Source organism: Ciconia boyciana, chromosome 1 (genome assembly GCF_034638445.1).
Source record: "Ciconia boyciana chromosome 1, ASM3463844v1, whole genome shotgun sequence".
NCBI classification, from domain to species: domain Eukaryota; kingdom Metazoa; phylum Chordata; class Aves; order Ciconiiformes; family Ciconiidae; genus Ciconia; species Ciconia boyciana.
Genome location: NC_132934.1, coordinates 49,589,366 through 49,596,804, shown reverse-complemented (window position 1 = coordinate 49,596,804; position 7,439 = coordinate 49,589,366). Strand labels below are relative to the sequence as shown.

General features: G+C 54.1%; 1 protein-coding gene across 5 annotated transcripts in view; it reads left to right on the top strand.

Annotated features, from left to right (window-relative positions):
- The first annotated feature begins 1,993 nt into the window (after positions 1 to 1,993).
- Positions 1,994 to 7,439, top strand: part of ATP2B1 (ATPase plasma membrane Ca2+ transporting 1) — a 66,575-nt gene continuing 61,129 nt past the window's right edge. The window contains exon 1 of one of the 5 annotated variants that reach the window (XM_072864892.1): positions 1,994 to 2,088. The gene's annotated coding sequence lies outside the window, so the exon portion shown is untranslated. Of the gene's footprint in view, positions 2,089 to 2,287; positions 2,391 to 2,578; positions 2,735 to 3,443; positions 3,618 to 7,439 lie in introns of those variants that run through there. The other 4 variants (XM_072864908.1, XM_072864918.1, XM_072864881.1 and 1 more) reach the window with 4 other exon arrangements.

Genomic DNA, 7,439 nt, shown 5'->3' with positions numbered 1-7,439 from the left:
CTTAAGAGAATTCTACCACAACAGTATCTCAAAAAATTAATGGTGATATGTACCCCTCCCACCTTTGCTTCCTTCCTGCAAAGAAAATAGGATATTATTCCCATTTCACAGACAAAGAATTGAAGCACAACCTACCTACCTTCCCTCAAGACAAAAGGAAGCAGGTACAGACATGTACCCAAACTGCAATGCGTTAAACACATCATCTCCTTCTTAGCTGTACCAAAGCTAATTTTGTCAGCCTGAGAGCTGGGGGATATGACAGAACTGTGCAGAACACATCTGCCAGTCTTATAAAGCTGTATCGAGAAATGCAATTTCCAAGTGCCTGGGGAAACCTCGCTGAGCTACAGCGATCAGTGCAGAGGAAGGTGCTGAACTGCAGACAGAATTTAAGAGAATTTGTTTTATATGTGTCCAGATAGTTTTATATTCTCCTTCTGGGAAGAAAAGCAAGAAATCTCCTCAACAGAACAGTCTGCAGGATTGCTTACCTCAGTATTTTGATTTTTCAATTGACCTCTAGATACAGAGAGGTAAGGTAGTATTTTTAGCAACATCCAAAATGGGCCGGAGCCATTTACTGCTCACAGTCTCTTTTGATTGCCTCTCTTGAACAAGGAGAAAAATGTAACAGGCATTCAGGTAAGAAAGAAAGAGACAGTGAAGCTCAGGCAAGCCATGATAATAACGTAGTTAGGATGATTTATTTATTTGCCAGTCCTTGTGGGCTGTTTTGTGCTGACTTCATCCTGTTGCTTTAACCCTCTAGGCTCTGCACCGTCTCGGGTCTGCAACAGCAGTGATAGATGAGCTTCTCTGTTTCATTTCTTGTGCAGCACTGGCTCCGGCAGCAGTGGGATTTGCACGGTAACAAAGGAGAAGCAGGGTATTTATGGCAGGCTCAAAGAACCTGACAGCCTGTGGCACAGCTGGCCAGTCATTCCAGCGAGATGCTCAACGGAGGGGTGGGTAGGATGTCAAAACAAGGCTCGAAAAACCACACAAAGGGGTTATAGTATTACGTATGGTTTATGGATGGGGATTTTTCACTGGGGGGGTGATCTGGTGAGTTGGAAGAGGAGAACTGAAATCAGGGTCTGTTATTTCCAGTTTCATTCCCAGCCCTGCTATGCACTTCCCGCGTTTCCCCGGACAACTCACGTGGCCTCAAACGTTCATCGCCCCATTTATTTTTCTTTCCCCAACCGAAGAGCCTTCGGCTGGAGACAGGGAGGTGCTGAACACCTGCGGCCCCACACCTTCCCCGTCCTCCTGCGGGAGCCGCCAGGCGTGCTCGCTCTCCCCGAGAGGCGGGCACGCCTGACAGGAGGCTGGGCCCGCTGCTCCCCGCTCCCCACACCGGCAGCGAGCCGAGGGGGGAGGCCGCGAGGCGACGCCGCCCCGGGCCCGGCGGGCGCGGCACGGCACGGCGCGGCTCGGCACGGCTCGGCTCGGCACAGCTCGGCTCGGCACGGCTCGGCTCGCCGTCCCCGCGCCTCTGGGGCAGGGGAGGGCCGCGCCCTGGGCGCGCCGGCGGACCGTTAGGGCGGCCCCGCCGCCGCCACGCCTCCCCCCACGGCGTCGCCACCGCCCGCGGGACGGCCCCGGCCCCGCGCGCGGCCCCCGCCCACCGGGGCAACCGACGCGCCGCGGCCCCGCGGCCCGGCTCCCGCCCGCCCCTCCCTCGCGGCCCGCGGCCTCTCCCGCCGCCGGGGGAACCCCCGCCCCCCCGGGGCAGTCCCCGGCCCCGCCGGCGGCGGCCCGCGACCCACGGGCGGGGACACACACACCGCCCCGCCCCGCCCCGCCGGAGCCGCTCGTGGCAAAGTCACCGACCCCGAAGCCCGCCGGGCTCCATCAAACGCCGCGGCCCCGCCCACCGACGTCATGGAAACAAGCGCGTCAGCCTCCCGCCCGCCAGTGGCGGCGGCGGGGGGGCGGGGAGAGGCGCGGGGCCCCGCCCCCGCAGGCGCCGTGCCTATCGGGGCCCCTCCTCCTCCTCCCCCATTGAAGACGCCGCACGTCGGGACCCCCCTTCCCCGGCCGCGCGAGGGGCCCCGTCACGTGACCGGCGCTCCGCAGGCGGTGAGGGGGGCGGCGGGACCGGCGGCTGCGGCGCCGGGAGGGGAGGGGGCGGCGGGAGCGAACAAGTGAGTGACCGCGGCGGGCGGAGGAGGGAGGCGGGCGGATCGCTGCGCTCCGCTCCGCCCTGCCCTGCCCGGTGGCGCCCGGCTCCCGTAGCGGTTGCTCTGCAGCGCTGGGGCTCGGCGGCGCGCTCGGCGCTGCCCGGTGCGTGCGGGGGGAAGGAGGCGGGCGGGCCGCGGGGAGCGGCGGCGGTGGCGGCGGCGGGAGCGCCCGCCAGGAGGGCGAATCGCGGGTTCCTGCCGGTGAGGCGACGGGGGCGGGGCGGGCGGTCCGCGCCCCCCCTTCCTTCTCCTCCTCCTCCTCCTCCTCCTCCCCCGGCTCTCCCCGCGCCGGTGCCCCCTCCCTCCCTCCTTCCCTCCCCAATTCGGTCGCCGCTTCCCCCCCGCCCCCTCTCCCGCCCTCCTCCCTCCCTCCTCCCGCGGCCGCAGGGCGGGGGCGGCGCGGCGGGGCCGGCCGGCCGTGGGCAGGGCGGGGAGCGCGGGGACCTTGTGCGCTCGGCGAGCGGGCGGCGGCAGGTTCACGGGCGCCTCGTCCCGGCCCCCGGCTGGCGGCTGGGCGGCGGCGGGGTCGGCCCCGCGGCGCCGAGGTAAGCACGGCGGCGGCTTGGGGCGGATCTCCTCCCGGCTGGCCGCGGCGGGCAGCGGCGCGGCGGCAGGTGCAGCGTCGCTCGGCTCCCGCTGCGGGCCGTGGCCGGGCTCGCCCGGGGAGGCGGCGGGCGGCGCGGCTGGTGCAGCGGGGTGGCCGCGGCAGCGGGGCCGCCGGCGGGGCTGGCTGCCGCGGTCCCAGGCTTTCGCCGGTTGTCCGCGCAGGTAACCGGAGCGCGCACCTGGCCGCCGCCGTGCAGCCGGGGCGCGGCGTGACCTTGAGGGCAGCGGATGCAGGGCTGAGCCTCCGCGGGAGCGCAGCCGCCGGGCGCGGCGCCGCCACACCGCCGCGGACCCCGCGGCCGGGCAGGGCCGGCACGCCGCGGCCCCCGGCGGGCGGGGGGGCGAGCGCGCACACGCCGCGGATTAAGGTGGTGCTCAGCCCCCGCCGCCCACCGGGTTAAGTAGCCGGGATTAGCCCGCTGCGGCTGCACGACACCGACATCCCGGGCGCCTCTCCGCCGCCCCGCGGGGGCCGGGAGCCCGGCACCCGCACCCGCGCAGCCTCCGCCGCCTCCTCCCTCCCTCCCTCGCCCGCCGCGCCCCCGGGGCGGTGTTTTTGGCCGCGGCTGGGTCGTACGCCGCTCTCTGTCGGAGCGGGCGGGCTGTTTTGATTTATCGATGCCTGGCCGGGCTGCTCATCGAGCGGCGCGGACGGGGAAGGGATGCGGCAGCCCGTCGGGAGCCGGGAGCGCGAAGCCCCGGCGGGCGTCGCGCCGCGGGTGAGCGTGGACCCGCGCGGGGCCGCTCCGCGGCAGGAGGCGCCTGTGGCGGCGGTGGCATCCTCGTCCCGGCGGTGCGTGTAACCTTTGGATGTGGCCCCACGTGAGTTTGGGAGCGGAGCGGGCCGGAGCCTCCGCCGGGGGATGGCTGGCTGCTGCCGGGCGCGGGAGGGAGCGCTCGCCGCTCACGGTGTGGAGCGGAGCGGGAGGGCGGGTGTCGGCGCCGCCGGCTGCCCGGGCTTCCCGCCGAGTCCCTCGGGCTGCCGGAGAAGGCTGAGGTCGGAAGGATTGAGGATTTCGGGAGGAAGGTCTCGTGGAAAGCTGACGGGTAGGGGTGGCCGTGTGGTCTTCGGGAGCGTTTCTTCGAGCGCGGCGTCCAGCGGTGCGAGTGGGGGTTGCCGGAGGGGTGGGGGGGTCAGCCTGAGCTTCGGAAATCGGGAGCTGGGGTGAGTCTGTCCCACGTTTTTCAACCTGAGGGGCAACCTATTTGCAGAGCTGTGGTAGGAGTCTGTGCAGTGCTGTGCATGTTCCACACTCGACGTAAATCCTTGCTAATATTGAAACGTTGGTTTACGTTTCACTTTTTAAACTGTATGAGAAGGGAGGGGGAAAAGAGAGATGCACAGTAACAAAATTTCGGGGGCTTTTTTCTTGTCATTTTGAGATCCCCATTACAGAAATCCTTAAGTATGTATTACATATGGCATTCTTAAATTTGTAACTTCAGGTGCTGAGGCTTTCTTTTCAAGGTCTGTTCAAAAGGAACTGGTGATAATACCTTATGCCTTGTCTTAAACCGTCATTCCGAGCATGTGTTTGCACCGGTATCTGGCTTAACAGTGTTTGAGGGGTGACTAGCTAGGTGAATATTCAAATCCTGTCCCTTAGTATGTCCCTTCTCGGAAGTGAAGTCCCAAGCCAAATGTACCTGTGAAACATGTCTTGCATCATTAGCGACTGGCAATCTTGACTTGCTGGGGGGAGAAGCAGAGTGTGCCTTTGGAAAGCCACTGCCCATCCAAAACTGCTGCATCTTTAAAACACTCGTGGGTCCTAATGAATTTGAGTTGAAATGGTGTTTTTAGGTGCTTGAAAAGATCTTGGCTAGATAACTTGCCAGTTCCTTGGTTCATCATACAGTGTATTCAGAAGGTGGTAACTGTAGCTATAGCCAGTGCCATTTTTTTTTTTCCTGTTTGTTGGAGCTTTTCAAGGATTTGTTCCAAACACCACAAATCATTAATTCCAACAGAAAGTAAACTTGTGTATCTTTAAACTATTGGCTCTTTTGGCAGGAATAGCTTCCAATGTACTAGGACTTTAATACTTATGGCATAATGAATGGAAACTCTCTCGGTGTCAGTGGAAAAAGTGGTCACTGAATTGAGTGAGGGAAAAAAACTCGTACACTTCAATGTGAAATTTTTGGTCTGGAACAGCATCGTTGGGTTGTTTGGTGTATTGCTGTTTCTTCTGTTCATTGTGGTAACCCACCCAGGTTGGGCTATCTGAAGAAAAAGGGGATCCTGTGCTGTGTACAGAGACTTGCAGGTTTTCCCAGTCAATGTTGCTATCTCAGTGCTGAATTGCAACATTACTACTTCAATTCATTCAAAGAAAAATGCTACTTATGATGTAGATAACTAAAATGATACAAGTCAAAACTAATTTTAAAGGGAATTGTGGCTGTACTCTGTGTATGCACACATACAGTGACTCACTATTGCATATCAAGCAGACGTGTTTGGGAACTTAAAGCAGAAAGCAGGCTAGTGTCACATTAGCATTGGGTAAACTGTGTATTGGTTTCTCACAAAGTTGCATTACATACAGATAATGATACAAGCAAAGGATCCCCATTCATGTAATATACAATCAGTTAATAATCTGTGAGTGATCCTACCAATTTAAATGCTCTGAAGTTTAATGTTAGAAACTCATTTAGAAAGTGACTCTTTCATGGACCACAATATAGAGAACTTCTGTCAGCTGTTAAAATGGATAACCTCTAAACCATGTTGTGGAAGCTTAACAGGAAGCTGAGAGGCGTGTAAATGTCCTGCAGCTCACAGTCATGAAGGTCTAGTAATTACCTTTTTTTTTTTTTTAGTTTTTACTGTTATTTGGAAAAGAATAATATGGTAAACTGGAGACAGTCATAAGATGAAGATGTTAACAAAGAAGAAACGTAGGTTGGATCTGCTGAAGCCACCTCAAAAATGGATTCTTTGGAAGAATTAACTTTGCCAAAATTTAAGATTTTAGAGCTGGGAACTCGATATTAACTGACAAGTTCAAAATGGACTTGGCAAAGCAATCAATAACATGCCATAGCAAGCAAGTCTCCCTTGACATAAGGGTGGACAAGATAACCTGAAGTATCTTCTAACTCAAATTTCTTCCATTAAGGTAGACTAAATATTAATGGCACCGAGCATTCTTTACCACTGAAATGTGACCTCAGTGATGTCTTTCAGTGTTTGAACTATTTATTTTAATATATGTTCTCTTCTGTTTTTAAAGGGAAAATAACATTAGTGCAACAAGGATGCATATTTTGCTCAGAGTTGAAGTCAGCTTTCAGTTACCAAAATTTAATCTAATGCAGAATAATGAACAGCCATGATTAGCCCAGGGCATTTAAGTGTAAGTATCTTTTGAGAAATAAGGAAGACTACTTGAATCTATAGCAGATTTTGTTATAGAAATGCATGCTTACTTTCCTCCGAAAGGATCAATAAAATTGCAATAATATTCTTAAATTTGTACTCTTTAGTATTCTCAACTTGTCTTAAAATGAATAATAATAATAATAAAACTTGTTAAAAGCTGCTGTTCAGGAGATAATGATCTTTCTCTGTAGAGTATTTTAATTAAAAATTAGATAAAATCTAGGGGTTGCAGTATTGTGTCTAAAAGCTAAAATTAGCTCTGCCTACCGGCTTGCTGTGGTGTGTGCAACAGTCTCAAGTAGGTTTATTTTTTTTATTCAAACCTCTTGAATTTTCTCTTGAAGGCATCACTTTTATTTCTCCTTACAAAGTTAACTGATCAAAGAACGAGGAGGGCAGAGGACATGAGGTGATACTGTTGCCTGTTTGAAAAAGAAAAGTGAACCTATGATGATTTATGTAGAGATGGGTATTTCTCACAAGTATTAAGTACTAATCTAACTCAAAATGGCTTGTCTTCAGATTTGGATTTCTTCACTTTTAAATAATTGTCACTAATGTTAGTTTTTCCCTAGCTTTGTCTTCAAATAGCGGAAAAGACCATGTTCACTAATTGTACAGCAGAGCCATTAAAAATAAGGAAGGAAGGATTTTTTGTTTGTGAAGCCCCCTAGACATTTGTATCTGCATGTAAAAAAAAAAACAAAAAATTGTGTTCAGCATCTCTGAAATAGGGCGGTTGCATACAGAAGATGGGAGCAGTGATAATCAGTATAGAAAGAGGATTTCTGGGTGCTACCATGAACAATGAAATCAACAGGCAAAAAATTAGACTAACCCGTCTTGGAACAGTTGCACCTTTTCACACCGAATGTAATTTTAACAGAAGTACATGGTATTGTCCAGTTTGTCTTTTATTTCAAAATTGTCAGGCTTTCAAATACAGTTTATAAAAATGAGTTGCTAGTTTTCATGACAGGTTTCACTTGATATGAACAGTAAATTTGAGGGATCTGCCTTGCTCAGGCTGTTCATATTCCAGTAAACATTATGAAAGTGATTTCTGCTGCCACTTATAAATCTTATTCTAACTGACAGATGACAGCAGGAGGTGTTATTAGTTTAATTTTGGTGAATTGCAAAGTAGGCATGAGGCTTTCTCAGTTGGTATTTCAAAGGCCTGGTGGGAGAAGAAATGTAAAGAAAATGTAGGAGGCGTTTAAAAAAAAAAAGCCAGAAATAGCTCTGAAAAT